This window comes from Oryctolagus cuniculus, chromosome 5 (genome assembly GCF_051225735.1).
Source record: "Oryctolagus cuniculus isolate XC-2025 breed Fujian yellow rabbit chromosome 5, ASM5122573v1, whole genome shotgun sequence".
Lineage (NCBI taxonomy): Eukaryota > Metazoa > Chordata > Mammalia > Lagomorpha > Leporidae > Oryctolagus > Oryctolagus cuniculus.
Genome location: NC_142871.1, coordinates 105,064,772 through 105,079,111, shown reverse-complemented (window position 1 = coordinate 105,079,111; position 14,340 = coordinate 105,064,772). Strand labels below are relative to the sequence as shown.

At 33.8% G+C, this 14,340-nt stretch overlaps 1 pseudogene; it reads left to right on the top strand.

Annotated features, from left to right (window-relative positions):
• Positions 1–13,409: 13,409 nt before the first annotated feature.
• LOC127493384 (U2 spliceosomal RNA) lies at positions 13,410–13,612 on the top strand (annotated as a pseudogene).
• Positions 13,613–14,340: the final 728 nt, after the last annotated feature.

Genomic DNA, 14,340 nt, shown 5'->3' with positions numbered 1-14,340 from the left:
AAAACGATTATTAAAATAATCCATGAATGAGTTAGTTAATAAGATATGATAAAGATTTTAAAATAATGCAATTTTTAAAAAATTATATTTGAAAATGAGTGTTCATAAAAATTCATAATATATAGAAGGTTAGAGAACCTACAGGAAGTACAGACATATTCTAACCAAATAATTCAAATATTTGAAATATATTTGAAAATAGTATTGTAATATTCTCTTCCTGCCTCCTTATATCTCTGTTATTATGTATGTGTGAACACAGGGGTACTTCCAAAAGTTCATGGAAAACAGAATTCAAAAATGTTTGTTTTGGTGCAAAACACTGTGAAATGCATATGTACCTCTTTCCAATACAGATTGTTATGTGCTCATTGAAGAACTCTCATATGCATTGATTTCAAGTTCTTTTTAATCAATATAAAATTATTTTGAGTTTCATCTTCCACCAGTTTTTGGATGAGCCTTGTAGATTTGAGTGCATGTATACAAAATAAGGATTTCACATATAGGAGTGTATTTGTATTACTAGCAAGATAATGTGTATTAGTTGTATCATAAAGTTCAATTATTCCAGTTTGACAGTTCATGTTGTTCTAGTTTATCTTCCGCTTCTTTTTCCCCTTTATAAATTAATCTTTCCTGAACATCCTTGTGCAGCTAGGCATTGATTCTGCTGTTGTTTGTATTGCTGTAAGATAGACTTCCGAAAGTTTGAAGTATGAATAAATGGTGCATTATACTTATACCAAAGTATAATTTGAATAACTATTGCTAAGCTACCCTTTAAAATATGTCTTATTTCCTAAGAAATAGGGAATATTTTGTATAGCTCATCTGTGAAAGCTGAATATCTTTATGACTTGCATCATAGTGATATCAAGATTTTTTTCAATGATGATGAATAGATATAACATGTCCAACATGCTGTTTTTAAAACAGTTTAAGGTACACTTTGTCAGTAGTAGATATCATCACTTAGAAGTAGATATGAACTCACAATCATATTAAATTCTCAAAGCAATAAATTTGAGCCATGCTTTCTCTAACTACAAACACTAAAGGATTCCGAGGCAATCTTACTTTGTAAGTTGCTTTTATATTTAGTGATGGCTCTGAAGTGAAGTACACGTGTTTATCTTTTATTCATTGAAATCTCAAAAACTTCAGGTATTTGGATCTTGACTACTCAAGGGGAAGGAAACAAAATGTTTAATGTGAAATGCAAGTTCTTATATAAGTAAATCTTTGCAAGAAAGAAAAAGTATTTATTCTGTTTTTCTCAGTTTATATTTTTAGTAGTAAAGTCACCCAAAAATGTAGCTCTATTAATATCAAATGTTTTGTCATGTGCAATACAGAAAAATTATTAAACTATTTTCAGCTGTTTTTAGGAATCTCATCTTTGTCTTGTTTCTATTTTAAAATGATTTATTTTGCCATAAATGAAATGCTGTAAATTATTGCAAAACATTTAGGAAAAGAATCTGGCTAACTGCTTTGAATTACAGCACTAGCCAAGGAAAAATTGAATGCTTGACAGGTTTTAAAAAAGTGGATATTTTTTAAATATATATTTTATACTTAGAATAGAAACATTTTGATTCTCTCTGAGTAATAGAGCACTGGTGTTCTCTTTTTGAAATTTTATTTAACTTATACAAGTTTCATGTGTTTCATATATACAGATTTAGGAACATAGTGTTACTTCCCACCATACCTTCCCTCCCACCCACAGCCCATATTCCAACCTTTCTTCCTCCTCCCTCTCCCATTCCTAATTTTTTGTGAAGATCTACTTCCCTTTTACTTAATGATCATAAAGTTAACCCTACACTAAGTAAAAGAGTTCAACAAAAAGGATGAAGAGAAAAAAAAAAAACACTGTACAGATCAACAGCATCTGGAAACTATGTACAACTGCACATTTTTTATCAGAAGGCATTAAACACACAAAATCAAAACTACAGGAAGACCTCCATTAATCATTAATTTAATAATTCTTCCAGATGTTTTTCTTTAATTTTCAAGAATCACCATTCTGCTCAGGCACTGTGGGTTAAGTCACCGCTTTGGACAGTCACCTCCCATAACACAGTGTCTGATTCAAGTCACAGCTGCTCTTTTTCTAATGTATCTTTCTGCTAATGTACAACCCTGGGTGCAGCAAGTAATGTTGCAGGTGTCTGAGTCTCTGCCAACCCTGTGGAGAATTCAGGTAGGGTTCTGGAATCCCTGCTGTTTCAAGCATTTGTGAGAGAACAAACAGACTGAAGACCTCTCTCTCTGTCTCTCTCTCTCTCTCTCCCTCTATCTCTCTCACTCTCTCTCACTCCCTCATGCTCTAGTTATCAATAAATTATAAAGAAATATTATTTTTAAAAAAAGAACCACCAATCTGCAACTCATTGGGATCTACAATAGGTCTAGCATTTAGGGATTTTACATATGTATGGATAAATAATTCATACTCATTTTAAGTAGGTTATTAGTTAACTTGAGACCCTGTAACACACTAGATCAGGTAGATTAAACACTAGATGTTGTTTCTCACAGTTCTGGACTGGGAAGTGTAAGATAAGGATCTTAGCCCTGTAGAGTTTGATAGGGATCTCTTCTTGTTTTAGATATTGTTGCCTTCTTGGTGTATCCTTACATTACGGAAGAGCGAGATCTTTTCCTATAAGGAGACTGAACCCATCATAAGGACCTCACAATCATCTAAACCTAATTACTTCCAAAGTCTCCACCTCGAAATATCATTATATTAGGCAGTAAGTCTTTAACATATCAACTGTAGGGGGAACATAAACACAGTATATAGCAAGTTCTTAATTTACATGACCACTTAACAAGATGTGTTAGAAACTTCTGTTTATCATGAATGATGAACTTAATCAAAACCACTGGAAGAGAGATCAATAAAGCATTAGATTCTTATGGAAAAATATGATAAGTTTGAACGCAAAAGAAATAAATATTTGAGATACTGAAAAATGTAAATTAATCTTATGGGTATAGAATTTCTAAAGGTATTTAATGGAATTAGGGTAATAAAAACCCTGATATGTCTTTCTCTAAAGAACCAACATAATTTGCTTTATTTATAACTTATGTAAGTGGCAGTTAAGATTCTGGTTCTGCTCCTCTTTATTTATTTCAACATGACTCAGATATCCATGTGTGAGATCTTTTTCTTTGTTTCCAATAAAACCTTTATTTACAACTTACTAAATCTATAACAATTAAGTACTTGGCAATGATTTTAACCTGCCTACTTCTAATTTCTCATAAACACATATAGCAGATAATAAAAACATCCTTACAGAGAATTTGAAATATTTATGAGGTAATACAATCACATTAAGCACACTGTAACTGAAAAAATCTTCCCTTTTCTTTATCTCCCTGAAAAACTCTAATTAAAGAGTTAGATGATAGATGGATAGATGTAGATCTTTATACACATACCCAGACACACACACACACACACACACACACACACATATATATATATACATGGTGAACATAAAAAGCATATTAAACTAAATAATAACTTTCTTATTTGTAGGAGATGTAAACATTCAAAACCAATGGAAAATTAAAAAAATAAACACACTGAAGTTTGCTAAGTTTCATTAGGTTTCACTGTACAGACATACTAAGTGTTAAGCAGGACAAGATATAGTAGAGAGGTATGATTCAACAAGCAAAACCATTCAACCTCAATTGTTGTATCAATACATTTTCATGAAAATTTCTCAAAATGATTTTTGGAAGTTATTAGATGCAATCATTAAAACTAACTATATATTGTTAAATATTTTTCAGAGAATCAAAAAGTGCTATGATGCTGTAAGTTAACATTTCATATGAAATAATAATGAGCAATATTCAAAAAGAATGATAAATGCTAAAAAATTATACCAGATAATATATTTTGTGCAAAACTTTTAAAACATAATTCATAAGATATGGAGCTATTTTAACATTTTTATAATGTCTTTTAATGTATTTTTATGTCTTTAAATCAAATTTATATTTATTACTGGGTCATGAGAATAGTGAAATTAGTTTTTTATGTTAGACTACATTAAGTCAAATAGCAATTCTATGAGCTTATATAATGAAGCAACTAAAAAAGGACTATTTTTTAAATATTTGGCTTAATTCAAAATAATATAAAAAATGTAAAGGAAGGACCTGGGAGAGATGAGATAAGCAGACGGTAAAAAGAAAGTAGCGGTGCAGATTCACATGGCGATGAAGATGCTTCTTGCTAGGGAATGCCTGGCTTTGCTCCTAGCTCCATTCCAGATTCCCACTTCCTTGTAATATATCCTGGTAGGCTGCAGTGATGCACAAATGTACTGCCTGGACTGGCCTTCCCATTTCTGGCTTTGGTCTAACCAGGGCTGGTTGTTGCAGGCATTTGAGGAGTGTGTGAAAGAATGGAAATTTATTTCTCTCATTCTCTCCCACCTTCTATTCTTTTCATTTAAATAAAGTAAATAAAATATTTAAAAGGTATTAAAAGTAAAATGGTAAATATGCATTGAATGTTAATGAAATAATAAAAATCAGAATTTGTAAAATACCATAAAAAGATATAAGCCCAAATATGATCCTCACAAGAGGTAAGAATTAATATGAAAATACAGACAGTATCCATCTCAAAGGATATATATGCCATTCAATGAAAACATAACCAAAAGAAAACTGAGGAATGGAAAGCAAGTATATCTGAAATAAAGAACCATTTCATAATGAAACCTACAAATTTGCAATTTGTTTGCATCTAATGATATATTATGAAAAATACATAAATATTGATATAAAATTGAACACAAATTAAGAACATAACAATGTATATATATAATAAAATGTCATATAATAGTCCACACATTTTTATAGCATTACATATCTAGTACATGTTTTTAAAAAATGTAAAAGATAGTTATATACATAGAAGCTCAAAGACTGTGACACAAATGTTATACATATTAGAAGACAGATAATCTATTTTAAAAATGTGCAAAATTTAAACATCAGTCAAGTGTTCAGTCAAAAGTTTTATGAAAATCTTGATATCCTCACTAATTATTAGTAAGAGATAAAACAATAAGAGTATCAGTAAACAGCCATCACAATCTCTAAAATTACCAACCAATAGCATCAAGTGTTAGCAAGGATATTAAACAAAAGTAATACACATAAACTGCTTCTAGGAGTCAAATATCAATGAAACATATTTTCAAAATTATTAAAAGTGAAAGCATGCATTTTCTATTATCCAGAGATTTCAAATATTTTTGTACTCCAAAAAAGCATACTTTTTACACCAAAAAGGTGAACTAGTCACATCCAAAAAGAAACTGAAGTAATCCAAGTTTTCATCAATAATAGGATACATATACAAGTTTTGGTATACTTACACAATGAAATAACAAACAGCAATAGGAATAAACTGTGCTAGTCATTAAACTGAATGAATTTTAAACACAATGTTCAGCAAATGATTCAAAAGTACAAAATAAAGCATGTATATTATAGGTATATATTATTTACATTATTAATATATACAAAAAGGTAAAAGAATTTATGTTGATAACATCAGAATAGTACATACTCTATAGAGGGAAGACTCGGGAAAATGAGAAATTTTTGCTGTACTACTGACTACAATTATTTATTTGTTCTTTTTTTGGAGGAATTCATATTTTAAAACTCCACAAGCTTTATTACTTTGTGTATACCTTGTTATGTACCTGGTATATTTCTATATGCTTTAGGATTTTCCAGAAATTCTATCATGACAAGATTCACATATCATAAAGACCCATCATCCTGATCATTAATACTCCGATGGACTGAATCACAACAATTAAAACTCTGGTCCCTTTCACTCCCTCACAAATCTCCCATCATTCAAATAATTACTAAACTTTGAAATTTCCAGTTCCACTATGTGCCCTGAGTTGTCCATTTGTACTCATTTCCACTTCTTCCACCAATAAGACAAATAAAATATCATAGTTTATCTTCTACAATTCCATAATAGCCCCTGTCTACGTGTTTCAGTTGTTAAACACCTAGAATTTATTCTTCACATTGAACTTACACTTCACTTAAAATATCCAGTGGCTTCATATCTGTCTTATAAATAAAATTTTATAACTCTATATGGCTAGCCAACTGTCTATCTTATATAATTTTCTGCTACTTTCCCCGTCACACATAACTTCCTGTTCCACTGGCCTTTCAATTATTAGCAAATCCATCATGACTCAGGCTCTTTGCTCTTGCTTTTCCTCCATCTGAAATGTGTCTATTTTCCTCAGAGAATTTCACATAGCGTGCTCTTCAGTTGACTTCCATCTCTAACTTCCCCTCCTCTTAAGGCCTTTACTTACTTAATGCTAATGATTCTCTCTTCTCAAAAGCAGGTATTACAATCTGAGTCCTTAATCTTTGTTGACATAATCTCTTTCATGTATTTGTCATCTGTGAACAATATCAGGTAAAATTTATTTGGGGTTTAGGGTAATAGTGGCTTAAAAAAATGGTTTAAACGTGACTTGGGTTTATTTTCCAGAAACATAGCAAAAAGTGCCAAGGTAAGAAAGTAATCCAAATCTACTTTTGTAACTCCCATGAACCATTTCAGTATGGTCTCTTTGGGAATTGTTTTAATTTGGGACATGAGGCCAAAGATAAATGAGAAGGGTTTGCAGGACGGATCATGCAGTTAAATCAGCTCCCAAGGAGAAGGCTTCCCAGAACTTCTACACAGCATTCCTCTTCCACATTACTCGACAGAATATAGTCATGTTTCTACAACAAGGTGGCTAAGAAAGGTTGTTCCAGCTGGGCACATTAGCACTCCGAGTAAAACCAAGGTTACAAAGTCAAGAAATAGATACTCAAATTTTTTTCTAGGTCCACATATTCAGCTTTCAAAAATTCTATTCTCAATTTTGTCCTAAGTATAAGACACACATCATCAGCTCTCCAAGAGAAATAAATGTGATTTCTCTACCAAATTAAGGATTTAACTTCCTCTCTGTAAAATTGAGGTTCTTGGAATAAAATTTAATATTCTCAAGGTTCAAATATCAGTCTGCTGATATTATAATTTAAAAAGACAAGATATTTTCCTTACCATATACTATACCATACACCATCTACTATATATAATATGTAATACTATATGTGAGATGTAGTACTATATATAATATGTAATATGTATATATCATAATCTGTAATTTATAACATGTAATAGAATATTTCAAATAAAATATCCATTAGAAAACAGGAGAAATAAAATTTCTTAGAAACATAAGGGAATTTCATATAATTCATGAAAAAATAGAATTATAGATAAGTTATTTGAGTGCCAGAATTTTGAAATTCATGCAGAGGTTTTCATAAAGTGCATTTTTGTGAATTTATTAAAGATTGCTCATGTATGCATTTTAAATGTTTTGAACTAAAATAAACTTATCTTTTTATTTTGAAATTCCCATGAACTATTTGAAGCTTCTTCATATTGATACTAGGTAATATTTCAGCCCTGCTGTGGAACATACCCCTTGCTGTTTCCTCTAACAGCTGCTTTTTTTTTCCGAGATTCGAGATAGTTGATGCACCTTGACTTTCACATCTTGCAGATTCTTCCTGGAACTTCATCTTTTTTTTTTAAATTTTTTTTATTTATTTGAAAGATAGAGTTACAGAGAGAGAGACAGACAGAGAGAAGTCTTCCATCTGCTGGTTCACTACCCAGATGGCTACAATGGCAGGAGCCGCACCAATCCTAAGCCAGGAGCCAGGAGCCAGGAGCATCCTCTAGGTATCCCACGTGGATGCAGGGGCCCAAAGAATTGGGCCATCTTCCACAGCTTTCCCAGGGCATAGCATAGAGCTGGATCGGAAGAGTAGCAGCCGGGGCTAGAACCAGCGCCCACATGGGATGCTGGTCCTTCAGGCCAGGCCTTTAAGCTGGTGCATCACAGCGCCTGCCCCGAACTTCATCTTTTAAGATTAGGAAGTGGACAGTAAAAGTAAAAACAGTCTTAAGGTCTGTACCGCATTAGCAATAGAGTTCTTGATGATGAGCTCCAAGGCATTCTAAGCATTATCTAATAATTTAATATGTACAAGTAGGTACAGTTCAGGATTTGGGGTCCTTGGATATTGTTCTGTAAAAAACATAGAGCCTTCTGGTTTATCTTCTTGCAGATAATCCCAAAGCTAATGACTTCCTCTAGATGTAATTTGTAAGCATAGAGTCAATAATATTTGAATTGCAGGCTTCTAGGCACCATCTACACCCCGTTTTCTCACCATAATGAGTTCACTGAAACCACCAGATAAGTCCTCTTCTCCAGGAGACTCATTGCATTTACCAAAAGGCTTATTTCACTTGCATGGTAGCTGTTAGTTTCATCCTCTGCTTAGTTTGTATGCCTCAGTCCTCCTCAGTTTTCATGCATTGGACCTGTTACAGTTTTAATTTGGCACTTACAAAATGCCTTCACTCACTTCTCCTCCATCACTGCTTTCAGATTAGCTCCCTTGCTTTAATTTTCCTTATTGAATTTTGCTAAAAGTGACAGGGGCCAGCACATCCCCACATGCAGATTCTCCTTCTCTTTCCATTTGTCACAGAAATTTTTAACACTTGGCTAGAGTAACCAACACAAAGATGATGCAGAATCAGATAAATTGTAACTAGACAGTACTTTATCAGTCCTAAAACATGAAGTAATTAAAATTCCTCAACTTTTAGGTGCACATGTGTGCTAGTATTTAAAATACTGGCGAAATTGCTCACATTCAACATCAAAAGTGCCTAGAGTCAATACCCAGCTCTGCCTCCTGACTTGAGCTTCCTGCAGATACAAATCCTAGGAGGCCAAAGTGATGGTTCAAGAAATTGGGCTCCTGCCACCCACATGGACAACCTGGATTGCATTCCTGACTCCTGGCTTCCATTTTATCCAGGAGCCATTGTGGGCATTTTGGCAAAGTGAACTAGCCAATATGAGTCTCTCTTTCACTCTCTCTCTGTGTGTGTGTGTGTGTGTGTGTGTATGTCCCTCTGCTATCCTCCCAAATAAATGAATAAAATATTGAAAAACATTTGTCACCCTCTGCTCAAAACCACAGCCATCCTGTAAATTCTAGTTCAATTGTCCACTATGGAATCTATTAGATTGTTGGCTGGGATTTTCAGGTATACACTGAAATCCACTGTAAAAATTTTAAATGGTAAACCCAACACTCACACACACACACACACACACACACACATCTGTACTTAGCTCACTTGCTATCACAAGTATCAGGAGCTAAAGTGATCCTCATCTTTTTTGCTTGTTTATTTTAGAAGACTCAAATTATACATCAGGGGTGATGAGTTAAGACAATGGTTGAGACTTTCACATTTTGGAGCACTTGCTTGGTTTCCTAGCTACTCTGTACTTCCAATACAGCTTCTAGTTTATGCACCTGTGAGGCAACGGATGATGGCTCAAGCATTTGGTTTCTGTCAGCCACATGCCAGACCTAGATTGAGTTTCAGGCTCCTGGTTGCATCCTAGCTTAGCCCCACAATTGTTGTGTGCATTTGGGAGTGGACAAGTGTATAGAATATCTCTCCCCATCTCTCAGTCCTTCTGTCTTTCAAATAAATAAATAAATAAATAATCTTTAAAAGCACATACACACTATAGAACCTATCTATCCAATGAGCTTGCTACATATCATATATATACATATATACGTACACACATATGTACATATGGAAAAAATATAGGTATATGTAGGTGCAAATACATAAAATTATTATACATGTACTATGACAATATAGATACATACTATGGGAAAGTATAAAACTTCGAAATCATGACCATGTCTAGCTGTGAATAAAATATTCTAATAAAATGGTGTCTACATATACTAGGATGTGCACTGGAAGATAAATTTATTTGTGAATGCTTAATATCCAATTACTAGAAGATTGTGTAGTATAAAATATATTACCGAATGAATGGCTCAGGCATTTGGCTCAACACTTAAAGTCACCAATTGAGATGCTTATATTCAATATGGAGTGCCTGGTTGGAGTCACAGCTCCTCCGATTCTGATCCAGTTGCCTGCCAATGTGCATTCTGGGAGACAGCAAGTGATGTCTCAATTTCTTCTCATGTTCTTGGAACACTTGGAATGACTCCCAGGCTTCTGGTTGCAGCCTGGTCCAGCTCTGATTATTGTGAGACTTTGGGGAGTGAATCAGTGGTTGATTCTCCCTCCATCTGTTTCTTTTCTCTTTAACTTTTAAATAAAATTGAAATAAATAGCAAAATAAAAATCCAATAAATATTGCTGAAGGAATACATGTGGCAATGAATGTATATTTTACTCATCTCTTCAATTATGGTCTTATGATTTTAATTTTTCTTCTCATGGGCCCTTTTGCTTGGTGTAATGATTTGAATTGGAATTTTAAGTAAGTTTTTTTACAAAGATAAAGTTGGACAACTTATCATGGATAGAGAGGCTATAGATGCTTGATTCCAGGTTAAAAGGTTGAGAAGCCATGAGTGAAAGATTAAATTTAATGTGGCTTTATAAACCTACTAGAAGAAGTGCACTACAAGATAAAGAAATTTATCTAACTTGTTCACTAATTTCTACCTATGACAACGTTAGGATCTAATGAGGCATTTTTTTTTAAAGAGAGGGACAGATGGAGAGAAAGAGATCTTCCATCTACTGGTTCACACCCCAAAATGGCTTTGAAGGTCAAGCATGGGCCAGGACAAAGCCTGGAGACAGGAACTCCATCTGAGTTTCTCCATGTAGGTACCAGGTGTCCAAGTACTTGAGACACGTTCTGTGGTCTTCCCAAGTACATTAACAAGGATCTAGATTGAAAGCAATGCAGCCAGGACTAGAAATGGCGCATTAATGTGGGATGCCAGCATTGAATGAGGCAGCTTAAATTGCTGTGACATGGGGCCAGTTCTGTGGCATAGTGGGTAAATCCACCATCAGCATCCCTTTTGGGGGTAGGTTCAAGTCCTGGCTGCTCCACTAATGATCCAGCTCCTGCTATGGCCTGGGAAAGCAGCAGAAGATGGCCCAAGTCCTTGGATCCCTGCATTCACGTGGGAGACCTGGAAGAGGCTCTTCATTCCTGGCTTTGGATCAGCCCAGCTGTGCCCTTGAAACCATTTGGGGAGGGACCAGAAGATGGAAGATTCTCTCTCTCATCTTCTGCTTCTGCCTCTCTATAACTCTACCTTTCAAATAAATTAATTAATTAAAAAAAATTTTACACTTAATCTTTCTATATTTTTTTAACTTTTATTTAATGAATATAAATTTCCAAAGTACAGCTTATGGATTACAATGGCTTCCCCCCATAATGTCTCTCCCACCTGCAACCCTCCCCTTTCCCACTCCCTCTCCCCTTCCATTCACATCAAGATTCATTTTTGAGTCTCTTTATATACAGAAGATCAGTTTAGCATACATTAAGTAAAGATTTCAACAGTTTGCTCCCACACAGAAACATAAAGTGAAAAATACTGCTTGAGTACTAGTTATAGCATTAAATCTCAATGTACAGCACACTAAAGACAAAGATCCTACATGAGGAGTAAGTGCACAGTGACTCCTGTTGTTGACTTAACAAATTGACACTCTTGTTTATGGCCTCAGTAATCACCCTAGGCTCTTGTCATGAGCTGCCAAGGCTATGGAAGCCCGCTGAGTTCACTGACTCTGATCATATTTAGACAAGGCCATGGTCAAAGTGGAAGTTCTCTCCTCCCTTCAGAGAAAGGTACCTCCTTCTTTGATGACCCGTTCTTTCCACTGGGATCTCACTCACGGAGATCTTTCATTTAGGTTTTTTTTTTTTTTTTTCCCCCAGAGTGTCTTGGCTTTCCATGCCTGAAATACTCTCATGGGCTTTTCAGCCGGATCCACATGCCTTAAGGGCTGATTCTGAGGCCAGAGTGCTGTTTAGGACATCTGCCATTCTATGGGTCTGCTGTGTATCTCACTTCCCATGTTGGATCATTCTCTCCCTTTTTTATTCTATCAGCTAGTATTTGCAGACACTATTCTTGTTTATGTGATCCCTTTGGTTCTTAGTCCTATCATTATGATCAATTGTGAACAGAAATTGATCACTGGGACTAGTGAGATGGCATTGGTACATGCCACCTTGATGGGATTGAATTGGAATCCCCTGGTATGTTTCTAACTCTACCGTTTGAGGTATGTCAGCTTGAGCATGTCCCGAAATTCTGTGACACTATGCTTGCCCCAGTAATTTTTTATATGAATCCAAGCTTAGGATCATAAATTATTTTTTGAATCATATATAGGCATTATGCACAAATCAATGGAAACTAATATCTTAATTATTGAGATTACTGTTATCATATTTTGTATACTCTCATAACAAGGTAAATTTTGTGAGTAATATTAATTAATAGGTAATAATAAACATTATATAAAATTAGATTTCCCCTTATATTCACTAAAATATTTTTCATTATTCTCTAGTAATTATTATTTTTATCCAGGATTCCTTTTTGGTATTCTAGGATAAAACAGAATATATTTGTTTTGAAAAGAAAGGCTCAAGACACTAAGAACATAAATGCATTGTCAAGATTATAAAATATAGAGAAATAAAGTTTTATCTGGGCTATACTAATCACTTGCTTTTAGATATTAGAGTGAACAGATTAAATATAATGAAAAATGTGTGCTTTAAGTTTATAAATCTATCATTTGGTAAAAAAAAAAGATGTCTACAATTTCTGATTATGGTTATTCAATTGTAAGAGAAAAATTAAATACATCAGTTGCATAATTTTCCCTGAGGCTTATTCTGATCATCAAAGGGTAAATTTATGTTCACTAGGAATGCAATCACACCACAGTGCCCATTAAAAATAATGGAAATTGCTCATCTAATTTACCATTGGCCACATGGAAAATTTTCCCCACAGGGGTCATGAAAGACATCAAACTTGTCATGGGCTAGAAACTCCTGTAATACACTGCTTTTCAAGAGTTTTGGCATCTGAAACAATCATATTTTTAAAATAATTATAATACAAAACTGCCCAAAATAAAATGTCATACTGATAAAAAGGAAGAGAAGCAGGATCTGAAACAATGAACAACTCAAAAAGGAGGTAATACATGTTCAAACCTGGGGTTGAAAAGAGATATAACATTGCTGAAACAAATTACCAATACCATTTATTTTATGATTTCCTTGGCTGAAACTTTCCAAGGAAACAGTGGGATGTCTACAATGGAAATATTGTAAGACATCTTCCGTACAGACAAGGACTGGACTATTTTTAACAATTGAGGCATCGCTTCTTGGCCTTTTGGTTAAGATCAAGTGGAGTACCTGTTCTTATCAGTTTCATATCTGATACCTCCTCTATCCGAGGACAATATATTAAATGGATTTTTGGAGCAGGGAGTTGGAATAGAAACTTGCTCTGTCTGGAAAAATACTGGGTCCTTGCGTGGACCTGGTATTCCAGTACCTCCGGGGACTGTGCACCCTCCCCTCACAAAAACAACAATTGATGCAATATGTTATCTTTTCTAAAGAATCTAATTTAAAACAAAATCTCAATAGTCTGTATATTTAATCTTAAAATTCATCTATCACAATTGAATGTTTTATATTTTCTAATATAGTTAATATGAAGTGATAAAAACAAGAGTTTCAATTAGTTATCATCATCTGGAGGTGAGTTAAAATTTAAAATAACTACAGGCAGTTTCCCCTCAAACTTCTCTTAACTTTTCTTGTTTCCTAACTTTGCTTCTGAATTGTGAGCTAGTATGTTTAGAGCAAAATTGTGTATATTTTTACCTCATATCATGTGTTTTATAGTTTCAAAATTTAAAAAGAACAATTTGTTTCAGTTTTCAGACCTCTAAGTTCTTAAATGTGATGTGATATAATTAAAGGTGAGACTATCTGGGTTAGAATGAATGAAAGATTTTGTTGTGATTATTTTGTTGTGATTATTTTTTAAATTAAAGCAATTTTTATTACTTGAGAAAATAAAACTCTTTTAATAACAATTATGATCTCTCTCTCTTTTTGTTATAAGGTAGAAAAATTTAAATTGGGGGAATTGGGGAGCTTCCCAGATTCAATAGCATAGTTTTTGTTTGTTTATTTTAAGATTTATTTATTTATCTGAAAAGCATAGTTACAGGGAGAAAAGGAGAAAGAGAGAGAGAGAGACTGATTTTCTAATCCCTGGTTCATCCCCCAAATA